The sequence below is a fragment of the Oxyura jamaicensis genome, chromosome 26 (assembly GCF_011077185.1).
Source record: "Oxyura jamaicensis isolate SHBP4307 breed ruddy duck chromosome 26, BPBGC_Ojam_1.0, whole genome shotgun sequence".
Classification (NCBI taxonomy): Eukaryota; Metazoa; Chordata; class Aves; order Anseriformes; family Anatidae; genus Oxyura; species Oxyura jamaicensis.
The window spans coordinates 5,465,033-5,477,588 of NC_048918.1; the positions used below are offsets into that span (position 1 = coordinate 5,465,033).

The 12,556-nt window shown below is 53.0% G+C and overlaps 1 protein-coding gene and 2 long non-coding RNA genes across 4 annotated transcripts in view; all 3 read left to right on the top strand.

Moving 5' to 3' along the window:
* Positions 1-3,174: 3,174 nt before the first annotated feature.
* Positions 3,175-8,357, top strand: LOC118178677. 2 transcript variants are annotated; one of them, XR_004756252.1, is made up of 3 exons: positions 3,175-3,185; positions 6,606-7,151; positions 8,220-8,357. It is a non-coding gene; the product is annotated as an uncharacterized LOC118178677 (long non-coding RNA). The 2 variants fall into 2 exon arrangements; XR_004756253.1 differs by lacking the exon at positions 3,175-3,185 and adding an exon at positions 6,101-6,145 and having other exon boundaries at positions 6,576-7,151.
* A 119-nt stretch (positions 8,358-8,476) lies between these two features.
* Positions 8,477-11,635, top strand: LOC118178678. The gene is made up of 2 exons (XR_004756254.1): positions 8,477-8,509; positions 10,499-11,635. It is a non-coding gene; the product is annotated as an uncharacterized LOC118178678 (long non-coding RNA).
* A 776-nt stretch (positions 11,636-12,411) lies between these two features.
* RAP1A (RAP1A, member of RAS oncogene family) overlaps positions 12,412-12,556 on the top strand; it is a 45,694-nt gene continuing 45,549 nt past the window's right edge. The window contains exon 1 of the mRNA XM_035347066.1: positions 12,412-12,488. The gene's annotated coding sequence lies outside the window, so the exon portion shown is untranslated. The remainder of the gene's footprint in view (positions 12,489-12,556) is intronic.

Below are 12,556 nucleotides of genomic sequence, written 5' to 3' on the forward strand. Positions count from 1 at the left end.
TGCCCCATTGAGCAGACCCACACCAGGCCGCTCTGCTTCTGCCTCCCCTCCGCCCTCATCCACTGTCCCAGCTTGTGCACGGACATTTTGCTGCTCCCACCGGCTGCAGTCACAGCTTCCAGCCTGCCCGGCTGCTGCAGCCACCCGCCCTGCCCAGCAGCCGGGAGCCGCGCTCATGAGTGCAAATGGGTGAAGTTTGTTGGCCACAGTGCCAAAAGCCCCAGTCTGGCTTAAGCCAAAGCAACTTTTTTTTTTTTTTTTTTTTTTTTTTTTTTTCTTGGACTGGATGAAAAATCTTTAAAATTCTGTTTTGCTGATGAGCTTTGCCTGGCGGTTTTCTGCACATCTTTTGCTGTGCTTCCGCTGAATACCCGGCGAGTCGCAGACCCGGGCTGCAGCAGACCTGAGCGCAGCAGCAGCACGAGAGGTACAGAGCTCGGCTCCTCCTCAGCCACCCCTGGCCATGCCACATCCTGCCCTCCCCTTCCCCAGGACTGGCTTCTCACCTGCCCTTGTGCACAGGGTGAGTGCTCTGGGACAGGGAATACCTTTGTGCAATTTATTTATGAAGCATGACTTGGTCACAGGCTGGCACTCATTCAGCAGCAGCAGCATAACTACTCACGGGTGGTGGAAGGGGGAAGTTTGTTTTCCTTGTATAGCTTGTAAGTGCTTTTTTCCTGCCTTAAGTTCTCTAATCAAACGGAGGTTTTATTTATAGTACGGCCATTTATGCCTGGGTAAGCCCAGAGCAGCCCCAGTGGCTTGGAAGGATCAGCTTTGGACTCCCATGGGTGCAGCAAGCAGTGGGACTTGGTCCTGCTGCAGATGGAAGCAGTGACCCCCCCAGTGCCTTCTGGACAGGGTTTGGAGCCGATTGCTTCATGACACAGGCACAGCGGCCCTGGTGCCAGGGTGGCCATGAGGCTGGGCTGCCCAGGACACCAGGGCTCCTGCCACGTCCCCCCAGGGGCTGCTGCCTGGGGGCTGCTGGAGGACCCAGGCCCTCACGACGTGCCGAGGTGCAGCTTGCAGTGGGAAGGGGCTGTTGGCTCACCACAGCGGCTTCCTGCGACAGCGAGTGAAGGACAGACACAAACGGAGGTGCCTGGGAGGAAGGAAAGTCTGTCGGTGTGTATTTGACCAGGGGAGCTGCCAAAACTAACGCCTTTCCCGGGGGCTGCTCCTGCATGGACACAAAGCCCTTGGCGCCTCGGCGGCCCCCAGCACCTCGGCGGCCGGGCGGCGGGGCTGGATGCAGCCCGGAGCTGGGCAGCGGCCAGTGGCCGCAGGGGGCTCTGCAGGAAGGAAGCACTGTTTGTATCTCTTTATTTTTAATCCATTTGTATTTGGATCCAGCCCTTTCCATGATGTATGGCAGCAATCGAGGCCTCTTTTGTTCTGCGATTAACTCAGAGAGGCTGTTTGGGAAAAAAACGGGATTCGTTTTTCCTTACTGCCTATTTGCGGCAAAATGCGTGCAGATCTCTCAATAAAGTGGAAAACTCAGCTCTCCTGATCACACGCATTGCCACAATTGCTGCCCTGATTTTTAGGAAAATAAATAGTTCTTAAACACTAGCCTCAGCACACAGGCCTGAGTCTCAGAACAATACGTCAGGAGTTTGCCCATAAGTTGGGCTGGCACTGGTGAAATTGCGATTCCCTTTCTACAGTGAAAGGGAATTTAAACTGAGCGTGTTGGTGGCTAAATAACAATGAAACATTTGTTGCTGGCCTGACAATGAGATTTAGGGCCTGTTTTGTGCAGCTTTACAGCACCTCAGAGCCCAATAAGGAGCCACAAGGTAGCGGGACGGCTGCATTATGCGAGATTTGATGGTGTAACCATCACATTTCTTGCTGAAGAAGAAAGAAGGGACGCCTGAAAGCACGGTGAGATAAAGCAGCAGTGTTTCCATCTCCTCAGCCCCTCACAGTTTCCGCTGCGCTTCGAAGGCACGGGGCGGGGGTGGGAGGGAGCTGCTGAGCTCAGCTTTGTTCACTTTTGAGGCAGGAAATGCAAATAGTGCTCGCTGGGCTTTCTGCGCCACCGGAGGGAGGGGGCCGGCAGCACACTCGCCCCTGGGCCCCGGACCTGGGGGGCACTGCCACCCCTGCCCCTCATGAAGCTGCTTGCTGTGCCCCGGATGGTGTTTGGTTTTCTTATCTCATGGAAGTTTAATTTGCAGAGGAAATCCTGTGGCTGGTATCGGCACAGCCTCATGCCGCGCTCGCAGCCATGCAGGCAGGAAGGGTCTCCAGGGCACCGCGTTACCGGCGGGCGGGCGAGCGCAGCCGAGGCTCCGCGCAGATAACGCGCACCAGGGTAAATCACAGCCTTTCAGGTTACTTGGCTACCCAAGGCAAACATTTTAATCGGCTCTCAAAATAGAAAGGCCGCTCTGACAAATGGGCCATTTATTGCCACCCTGAGCGCTCTGTGGGAGCAGGGGGGCTGTGGGCGCCATCCGGTGCCTCCTGTGACTGCACGGCACTGGGCACCCGCAGAGCCCAGCACCCGCACCCAGCCCAGTGGTGTGGTGGGGAGGGAAGGGGTCGGTCGGATTTTGTGTTTTAAAGGGTGGGGAAACCGCGGCCCACACTAGCAGTCACCTCAAAAGGTGCTTACCCTTGTTGTCAAAGGGCTGCATCTCGCTTTTGGCTCTTGGGGCCGCTGGAAGCCCGCTGGCCGGTTCCTCCTGTGTTTTCACACCCAGTGTGAGGTGTGGACCAGAACTGCCATGGCCAGGGTTGGGCTTGAGCCACAGCCAGCTCCCAGTTCCTCTGGCCTTAAATAAAATAGCAGCAGCGGCTGCGTGAGCAGCTTCACCACGTGGATCAGGTACCACCAGGAAGCAGCTGTGGGCATTGGTGGGAGGAGGTGATCCCAGTGTCCGGCTCCAGCCCCTGTTCCTGGTGCTGCAGCTCGACCCCTCTGTCTGCCCCAGGGCTGAGCTCGGGCAGAGCGAGGATGATCACGGAGCAGCCGCCGCCTGCAGGACTTGGAAGAGATGAGTCCAAGGGAGCGGCACTCGCGTTGCTCCAGGGTCACGAAGTTGCTGCTGGCACCGCTCGCCCGCTCGCAGTCCAAGGAAAACATCCCTCCCAGCCCGCCTGGCAGAGCGGGGCTCCTCCAGCACAGCTCATCCCAGCCCTATCCATCCCTCCTCTCCCTGCCTCGGGTTCACCAGTGCCGGCAGCTCCTGTCCCCATCACCGCAGCAGGGGACACAGGGACAGGAGCACAAGCTGTGCCATGGTGCTGGGGGGAGAGCTGGCCAGGGTGTGGAGGAGCGGCAGCTCCCTGCCAGGGGCTCCAGACCCCAAACCCATTCCCTTCTGTAACTGCTGCCACCGGCACAACACAGCGGGGAAGGGTCGCAGCATCAGCAGGGCGATGGTAGGGGGCAGGCGGCAGGGAGGCTCATGCTGCGGGGACTTAGAGGACACATCACAAGTCACTGCACAAGGAGCAGACGTGGTGACACTGGAAGAACCACACGGAGGACATTTCTTAGTAATTGAAATAGCGATATTAGTCATTCTCTTTCTGCATCAAGCTTCAATGGAAAAAAACAGCATGCGAGCCAGGACACCTGCTAGTTATGACGGCTCCTGGTAAAGCAACAGAAAGCGACCAAGAGCCAGCACAGCCAGCATCCCAGAGCTGCTGCTCGCTGACCCAGGTCCCAGTAATGACACCAGTGTGCCTGGAAGCTCCTAGACAGGGTGACAGAGGGACACGTCCCCACTTCCCACCTGCACGGCGACTGAGTGGGTTACAAAGCAGGGGCAGTGTGCGGGGCAGGGGCAATGTGCGGGGCTGGAGGACGCAGCGCGGGGCCGGTGATGGATCTGGGGCCGGGAGCGCTGCCTGTGCCCGCTGGTGGCAGCAGCCGTCAGCGAGAACCAGCCCGCCTGGAACACAGCCCTGCACCACAAACAGAGTGCAGGCAGTGAAACAGCTGATGGGACAGGCTGATATCTTTGTGGTTTCTGTAACTTTAGAAATCCAGGTGGAGTTTTCTGGTTTTATGGGAGCGCTCAGAACTGGCCCCAGTTACCCCATGAACTTGGCAAATATTACAGCAGCACCTTCAGACGTGGGTATGTCCAATGGGACAGCAGTTCTTGGGAGACCTCCTGGCTGTTTTGAATAAATGTGAGATTTATGGGAAGATAAATACCCTCATCCATGGCAGGCTTGTTCCTTGAGAAAACAGCCTCAGGACTGCGGTTTTGTTCCCGTCCTCCCCACAATGCAGGCACAACTGCAGTATGTGGTGGGAAGCAGGAGACCAGGGGGGCCAAAACCCCGGTGTTTGCCCCAGCTGCTCACATGTGGGGTCCTTGCATTCCTGCCATCTGCAACTGAAGGCAAGGGCTGGCTCCAGCCGGCAGCTCTTCGGGGCTGTGGCTCTGAGGCAGAAAGAAAATATCCCTGTGGTCTGTGGGTGAGGCACGAGGGGAGAGAGCTGAATTTTAGCCCATGAGACCTTAACCTCTCCTTACCTTACTGTCGCTACATTCACATGCAAGAGTTTGTCATAACCAAGGGGGCACACCTTTGGAAAGCAAGAGGCTTTGGTGCTTAACACAAAGAGGGAAGCAAAGCACAGTGCAGGAGACCCAGGTGGCTGCATTTGCTTCGAAGGCTTGTGAGTTGAAGGGAGAGATCTTGAAGCTTTTGCACGTGGATGCAGGGAGAGGAGCCAAAGTTGCTCATTAATGCCAAACCAAGCAGGCAAGCACCCGAAGCGCTGCTGGCCCTTCCTGTCTGAGGAAGCTGGAGCAGCCTCGCACGCTGCAGGTGGCACTGGCAGCACCAAGCGGCACCGAGCGGCACCGGCGGCTCGCTCCGACATGAGGCGCAGGCTGGCCTGCTTCTCCGCGCTCCCCATCTGCTGTGTTTCTCACATCATATGCAACTGTTTTATCTTTGCTCATTTCTATTGCTAAACACTGGCTGGGAGATGAGCTATTTTAATATGCATCTGCTGTTATTTATACAAACACTTTCCTTTCAAAGGGCAAGCAGAGGAAAGTGCTGAAAGCCAAAGCACCCCAAAATATTTCTGGGATGTAATTGGGCTTCTCTTCTGCTGGTGATGCAGATGTGTGTGTTGCTTGCTACCGACAGACGTGGCAGCTGAACTTTTGGAGACTTTGCCTCCTTCCATGCTCTTTAGCTAGCATGGGCAGCTTGTCCCACAGTGCAGCAGTGCCCGGACACGGGGGTGACCCCTCGGCACGGTGCCCAGCTCTCGCCAGCCACCAGAGCTGCCCCGCAGGGGCTCCGTGGGAGGTGAAACCCCTGGGGATGGAGAACCTCACGCCAGACGTCCAGTCCTCGCTCAGGCAAAATTTCCAGTCAACTGAGTCATAGCTGCGGGGGAAATTACTCAGTAATCTGATGAGGAGGCAACAGCTGATTTCAGTGAGGAGTCGTGTTTTTGCTGCCGGTTTGGTGGTGGCTGCCATGTGCTGCTCCTGTCCAAAATGGCCAAGGGGTGGTCGTTTCCCTGTGGGGTGAAACATTTCCTTTCCAGCACAGGCTGGGAGGAGGCACAGGTGCTCCATGCTGCCTCTTATTCAATGTTTGCCATACTGTTAATCTAAAGTAATGGCCTTTCTGTAGGAAAACACCTACTCTTTCCTGAACAAGGAGTATAAAGCTGGCATTAATAGCCTACGCTCAGGAAACAATCAGAAAATGGAGAATGCTATCATAAGACTAAGTGTCACCGTAATTGTAATTACAACAGAAGGAGCTGAGAAGCAGCCTCTCCTGCAGCAGCCGTCCCACAACAAGCTCCCGCTGACACCGAAGGCAGGAGCGCTGGGACATTGCTGGGGCATGCCAGAGGGGCTCTGAGGCGGTGAGATGTCCTAGGACAGCAGAGCAGCACTAATTGGAAACACACTGCTCTTACCAGGCACAGGTGAGCTTGTTATTAGCTCACTGATGCCTTTATAAACCCTGTCCTGAGCCCTAAGTCTGCTCTGGCTGCTGGGGGGGTGCTGCTGGCTTGGGGGCCATGGGACAGCTGGGGGGGGGGGCAGCAGCAGCAGCAGCCGACGACGGCGGCGACGACGACGACCCTGGAAGGGACCAGCTCTCAGCTGGGAGGAATCAAGGATTGGTAAGGAGAAAAAAATCTCGTACATCTCTAGGGGGTTCGTGCAGCTTGCAGGCATGTGGCTTGGTTCCTACTTCTAGTGGCTTGTCTGAAGTTGCCCCCAGGCTAAGCTGCAGTTATTATGCAATGTTGTAGAAGCAAAGAAGGTACTTAAAATCTGTGGAAGGAAGTATGGGAGAAAGTACTGTTGAATGAGGCTTTCTACCATTTCAGAATATGCAATATTTAATCCCAATGCACTGTCTCACTGTGTGAGGTTGCCAGTGCACCTGCAAAGTCATAGGGGAGTCCCTGACTTTGTCTAGTACTTAAAACCTCAAAACTTTTCTTTTTACTTTTTCTTTTTCCTATGCTTTTTTCTTTTTTTTTTTTTTCCTGTGCTGCCTGATTTATTTTTCATTTTTACAAAATGGTAAGAGAAAAATGGCAATAGAATAATGGCAACTGGCCCAGGAGCAGGCAGGAGCAGGCAGCAGCTGTCGTGCAGGATGAGCCCTGGTACCTGGGAGGCACATGGAGGCACCACCTTGCTGTGTGGGGTGAGCGGGTGCTCGGAGCTCGAGTACGGTACAGGAAGAAGTAGGGGTGATAGCAGGGTAAGAGCAGAAAACATGCGGTTGCAGCTGTATTTGAGCAGCAAGCACAGTTTCAGCTGCAGGAGCGATGCTTGCTCATTTTGAACTCTGCTGTCTCAGCCTTTGTGCTCAAGGTGTTTCCTCTCCTGGCCTCTCCTATGAGGGCACTGTGAGCTTCAGTCTCCTCACTTGGCTCTGTGCAATGCAAATCCTGCGGGTCGCATCAGGCCACTCTCAAGTTGTGCGTGGGATGGGTGAGGTCAGGCCTCTGGCTGTGCTGTGGTACAAGGAACACAAAACGTGGGTTTCTGCATGGACACCAGCCCAAACTGCCACACACTTGTCAGAGTTTGTCATGTATCTTACAAATGCACGTGTTACACTCTCACCGTTGTGTGACTGCGTCCTGGAGCGAGCTGTGCACCCTGCCTGGGGTAAGCATCCTTCCCTTTCATGGGGGAGTGAAGTGTTTTTGTTGTTTTCCCTTTCAGTGGCCAGCACAAGGAAGAGGCAGGGCTGGCTTTCTGCTTGGCAGGTTGGCGAGGCTGCTTGGGTGTTTCCCCTTTGCTGATACCCATGTTTACAGCTGGGCTGGGGGGAGGAACAAAACTTTAATAACTGAAGAGAGTTCCCTGATAAAGCAATAGCGGGCAGTACCTCTTCCAGTTTTCCCTCTCTGAAGAGTTGAGTGTCCAGCTGAAAGTAGCGTGTGCGTACTGGCCATCCTCTGCACTGTTTGAGATGCAGAGGACCATGGGCACGCTTCTGCTCAGCCCAGTGCCATCCCAGCAAGAAACTCCAGTGCTTTCATCCTTTCTCTGCAGGGAATGGTGAGAGTGGCCCACCTGAAGGGGGAACCTGGCTGTCACCTGTTGCCACCCCATATGTGCAGCCTGAGATTAGAAAGTGCCTGTGATTAGAAAGCAATGAAGGGGTACACAGGCTAAGGTCATACATTCAGCTCCTGTTTTAGCTCTCTTGGGCCCACTTTCTTGCTAGCAGCCTTCTTGCCTAGTAAATGCTAGGCTGCTACGGTTTTGGACAAGTAAATTCTTGCTTGTAGAAAGCAAATAGTAAAATCAGCCCATTATGTTGCCATTAGACTAAAAACTGGGAAATGCTGTGTATGATAATAAGCAGCTCCCTGCTGTACCTGAGCAGCAGGAAGTGTGATTTGTGCTTCCTTCCCCAGCGAGTTTCACAGCCTCCTATGGTATTTATTTATAAAAACCCCAAACCAGAAACCTGCACTGGTTTCTGCCTTTCTCCCTACTCTGCAGAATTGCAAAGAGCAAACACCAGGCTCTTCTGGTGTGCTTACAAGTCAGGATGATGTTCAGGAAGCTGCATGAGAAGTCATCATCGTATCTCCTGTTCAGAGAGAGATCAGCAAGAGCCATGGAGGAGGAAGCCCTGGGCTCCCTGGCCCTGTTGGTGCAGGGAGCCCATCCCTGCTGCCTCGTTCTTACTGCAGTCCCTGTTTGGGTTCAGCCTCTTTTCAGGCAATGTCACTGATTCTGGTTGAGCTGGCAGAGGAGAAGGGCAGCAGCACCAGTTGCCCTGGGATGGAGCCCGTGAAAGAGCCAGGTTTTCCCTTCGGAAGCCCCCAGACCTCTCATGGAGCACCACGGTGGGACCAGCTCAGGCACAGGGAGCCTGCTGCAGCACAGGGAGCAAGTAGCATTTTGTGTGGGGCTGGTGCTGCCCCAGGCAGGGGGCTCTTGTCTGGGGCCTTGCCAGATGTGATGGTGCTCCACTGTCCTCCATGTCCCAAACAAGGCTGCAGCACCTGGTGAGCACTGCAGGATGGTGCAGGAGGGAGCACAGCTCGTGGACCCCTGCAGCCACACTGCCAGCCAAGGGAGCCGCTGGCAGTGCGGTGTCGGTGGCTGCTGGCATGCACTGCTCGGAGCATAATTGACTCATTAGGACTAATGATATGCTGCAGTCTCAACTGTAAAGAAAATATTATGTTTGCACTTCAAAAGCTCATGCTGAGCTCTTTGTGATGAGTATTTTTTTCTGATTCTTTCATGACTATTTTTTAAATAGGTTTAGAGGGGACCAGTTCCTCTTTGTGCAATCACTAAATTCAAGTGGTCAGAACACAGCCATCAAAAAACCAAGATCTTTTAACAACAAGAGTGATAATGTACTAGTAGTCTGTGCAGTGACAGATGCACTTTTGTTTAAATGCACTGCTGATGTGTTTTACGGAGCTGACTTCTCTCTAGTCCTGTGATCCTATCAGCTAGGAATCCAGGCTCATTATGCGATTGCAAGTCGTTTCTGGATTTCATTAAATCAGCAAATGGGCATTAGCTAGATATTTACATCAGCTCAACTTGTGATAATTTATCCAATTGGACAATTGTTAATTTAGAAAAAAAAAAAATGTCCTGAGGGATCATGATTCATTTTCATCTGCCTGGATAAGTGTCAGTACAACCCCTGCAGCTCAGCTGCATGACCGAGGAATCGCAGTCCTGCTGCAGGTGCTGGTGATCGCCCTGCTGTCCACTCAGGCTTTCACTGCTGCCACATGGGAAAGGGGGAGTGAAATGCTGGTGCAACTTAATATCAATTGCATTTAGATTGGGGAATTCAAAAAAAAAAAAAAAAGTGGCAATTCACATTTTGTTTAAATAGAAGGTCAAGTATTTAAATAAAACTACAGTGTTAAGGACCACTGAACACCTTGGGCTATGTCCAGGACACAGTAAGTTGTATCCTGCATGTGGCAGGACATGGGCTTAATTCTCATTCTGCTGTGACCTTGTGTTGTTGCTGAGGTGGTGTGCAGTAGGAATCTGCAGCTTTGGGATGCTGGCAGATCGCACCCCCTTCCAGCAGGTGCTGGTGATGACTTCAGTCACCATGCAGCAATGTACAGAGAGGTCCCTGAAATAACAGGGTTTGCTATAAACTGGAAATGCTCGGAGGGAGGAACAAGGTGTGGAAGGTGCAGATGTGGGATTTAACACCATGTGTTGACAACCTGAATTTGCTGATGAGCAAGCACCCGTTGCACAAGAGATAAGGTGCAGGAGCACAGAGGTGAACCTGGCCTGGCGATGAAGTCTGCCTGTGGGAATGTACCTGTTCTGCTCACAGAAAGGGCAGGCTGTGGGGCTGGGAGAAACAAGCACCTGGATTTATTTGCTGTTGAAGTCAGTAGGAAAAGTTCCTCTGACTGCACCTGAGCTTGGACGGCTTTTTTTCTTCTCCTTTTCTAATCCTCTCATAACTAGTTTCATATTCATCCAGATTTAATTTCATGTACTTGCAAAGTCTGACTCAGCAATAAATATTATCAGCTTCCATTTAAACCTGCAGAAAACTTGGAAAAAAAAGTCAACCTTCCCAGAACAAACATTAAATAAGCCCTTCATTTTGCTGAATCAGGCCCTGAGTGTGCCTGGACCCTTATTGTTTTGAAACTTAAGATGACCCACAACCTATGAAATAGATAGAAGCGCACAATTCATTGGATACAATAAAATTCCTCAGGCAGTAGTGCTGAGTGGGAAAAGCTGCAGATGTATTGATATTTGGGATAAAGTTTATTAAAAAACAAGCTTTAAAGGAAGTCTAAAATATGTTCCTCTGGTAAAGCCTCGCAGAATGCTCATAACGCCTCCAAGTATACCAAGCCTCTTAAAGGCTATGAGCAGTGTCTCTTCCTACAGCATCTATCCCCAAGAATGATTTTTCTTTTTACTGACTTTGCAGCTTTTATAAAGCAGTTACTACGGATATTGTGTTCCTGCCTGTTTTCCAGATACAGCCTGGTATTTTTAACAACATACAGCTAGTAACTTACGAAGTTTACAGATTCCACCATGAAATACTTGAGTTCAGAAGAAATTGCAAGTTGTACAGCCATCAGTGTCAAGCATCGTTAAAGGCGGGGATGATCCACCCACACCAGCGGCCCCACTGCAAGAGGAGGGACTGGGAGCGCTGCTGCTGAGGTTGGCAAGTCTGAGTCCTGCAGAGAAAGAGAATGTGGAAATCCCGCTGAGACTGCCCTGCCTCCAGCTATACAAATTGAGACAGTGATTCACCTGCTCGCTTCCAGCACGGTGGTCCCTAGAGGAGGAGATACATCTCTAGGACCTGAGCCATAAAGAAGAGGGATTTATAGATCAGTATCAGCAGACATGAGTAATACCTGGAAGCAAAACTCTCTGCGCTGTGATTCTACTGCATGCACAGGCTGTGAGCAGAGCTAAAGCATTGTTTTGCTTTGATTAGAGTGGAGGATAGGAGTGGGGACTCTGAGCTGCATTCATCTCCGGGCCACTGACTTGCTAGGGATTTTGGATAAGTCATTTAATCTCCATCTTAGTTTCCTCATCTGTAAAGCCTGGGGAATAAAATTTTTGCTTTTTGGCTGGAGCTCAGGCTGAAAGGAAATGTAACTAAAAGAATACTGTTCCATGCTCAGACTTTAACAGATTTGCTTGTGCCCTGAAGTTGTGCGAGTGGATGGAAGGGAGGGCTCTGGGATGCTAACGGCACTGCCCCTGCTGCTGCTGTGCTGTGCCTCTGCCACTGCTGTGGTTCTTGTCCTTTGTCTATGCCTCACCTTGAGCATCCCCAGGGACAGCTGCAGTCCTTGCTGTGTCCCCGCTTATGTAAGGAGGCAATGCTGTGCTTGCAGGCGTGCCCAAGCTCTGTGTTGTGGCACTCGCAGAGCTATACAGCCAAACCATGCCGTTACAGCTCTTCATGGGGCATATGGCATTTCAACTAGCAGTGATGTTTTTATTTCCAATTTATTTAAATTAATTATTGACATTAGCTTTTCTTAAGTGTACATACACTATACTGTACTGCTGAATTACAGTTTGTGCTAGGACCAGGAAAGTGACCTAACTGGTTACAGAACATAAGGCCCTATGCAGTGAATGTGCTGAACCTCTGACCCTTTAGGCATAGCTACTGCCACTCACAAACCCAGTGACAGAAAGATGACATTGCAGTATGTATTGTTTCCACTTTCTGCGTTTCATGTTCTCCTCGATTACAACTCTTTAATATATATAGTTCAGTATTACAGTTCTTAATCCTTTATGGCTGCATTATTTAAAAAAAAATAAATTCATTGCTAAAGTGCTGTTTCAGAAAACACTTTTTAGGTTGAAAAGCTGCCTGGATGACGGCAGCTCTGCTGGGGGAGCTCCCAGCCCTGGTACACCCCGTGCGAGCAGTGCACCCCACCCTGTGCTGCTGTCAGCACGCCTGCCTTGATAAAGAAATGCTCTTAGCCTAATTATCTGCTTGGTCCCTGCCTGCTCTGTTGTCACCCAGAGCCATCGCTCCTTCCCTTCTGCCGACACAAGCACCCCGTGCCCTCTTGCCTGCTGTAGCGAGGTACGGGGGCTTCCCACAGGCCCGGGGGGTCCCGGTGCGACCGGAGCAGGGAGTGCAGAGGCAGCAGTGGGGCCACGGCACCGTTCGGCCTCCCAAGGCAGCGGTGGGAGGCCAAGGCCCGGTGCGGGGTCCGGGCCCCTCAGGCGGGCGGCCTCCACCCGGGGCGGCACCGGGGTGCCCGGTCCCGACCCCGGCACCTGCCCGAGCTCCGCGGGGTCTCCGCAGGGCCGCCTGCCGCCGCCCGGAACTTTTCTCGGGCCTCCCCGCTCCTGGCCCCGGCCCCGGCCCGGTCCCGCCCCGCTGGCTCCTCCCCAGGCCGCGGCCGGTGAGGGCGGAGCGGAGGCGCCGCCGCCGCCGCGCACAGCAGCCGAGCCCCGAGCCGAGCGGCGGCGGGCGGCCCGGCAGGCGGCGGTGAGCGGGGCTGGAGGCTGGAGGGCGGCGGCGGGGGAAGGGGACGGGG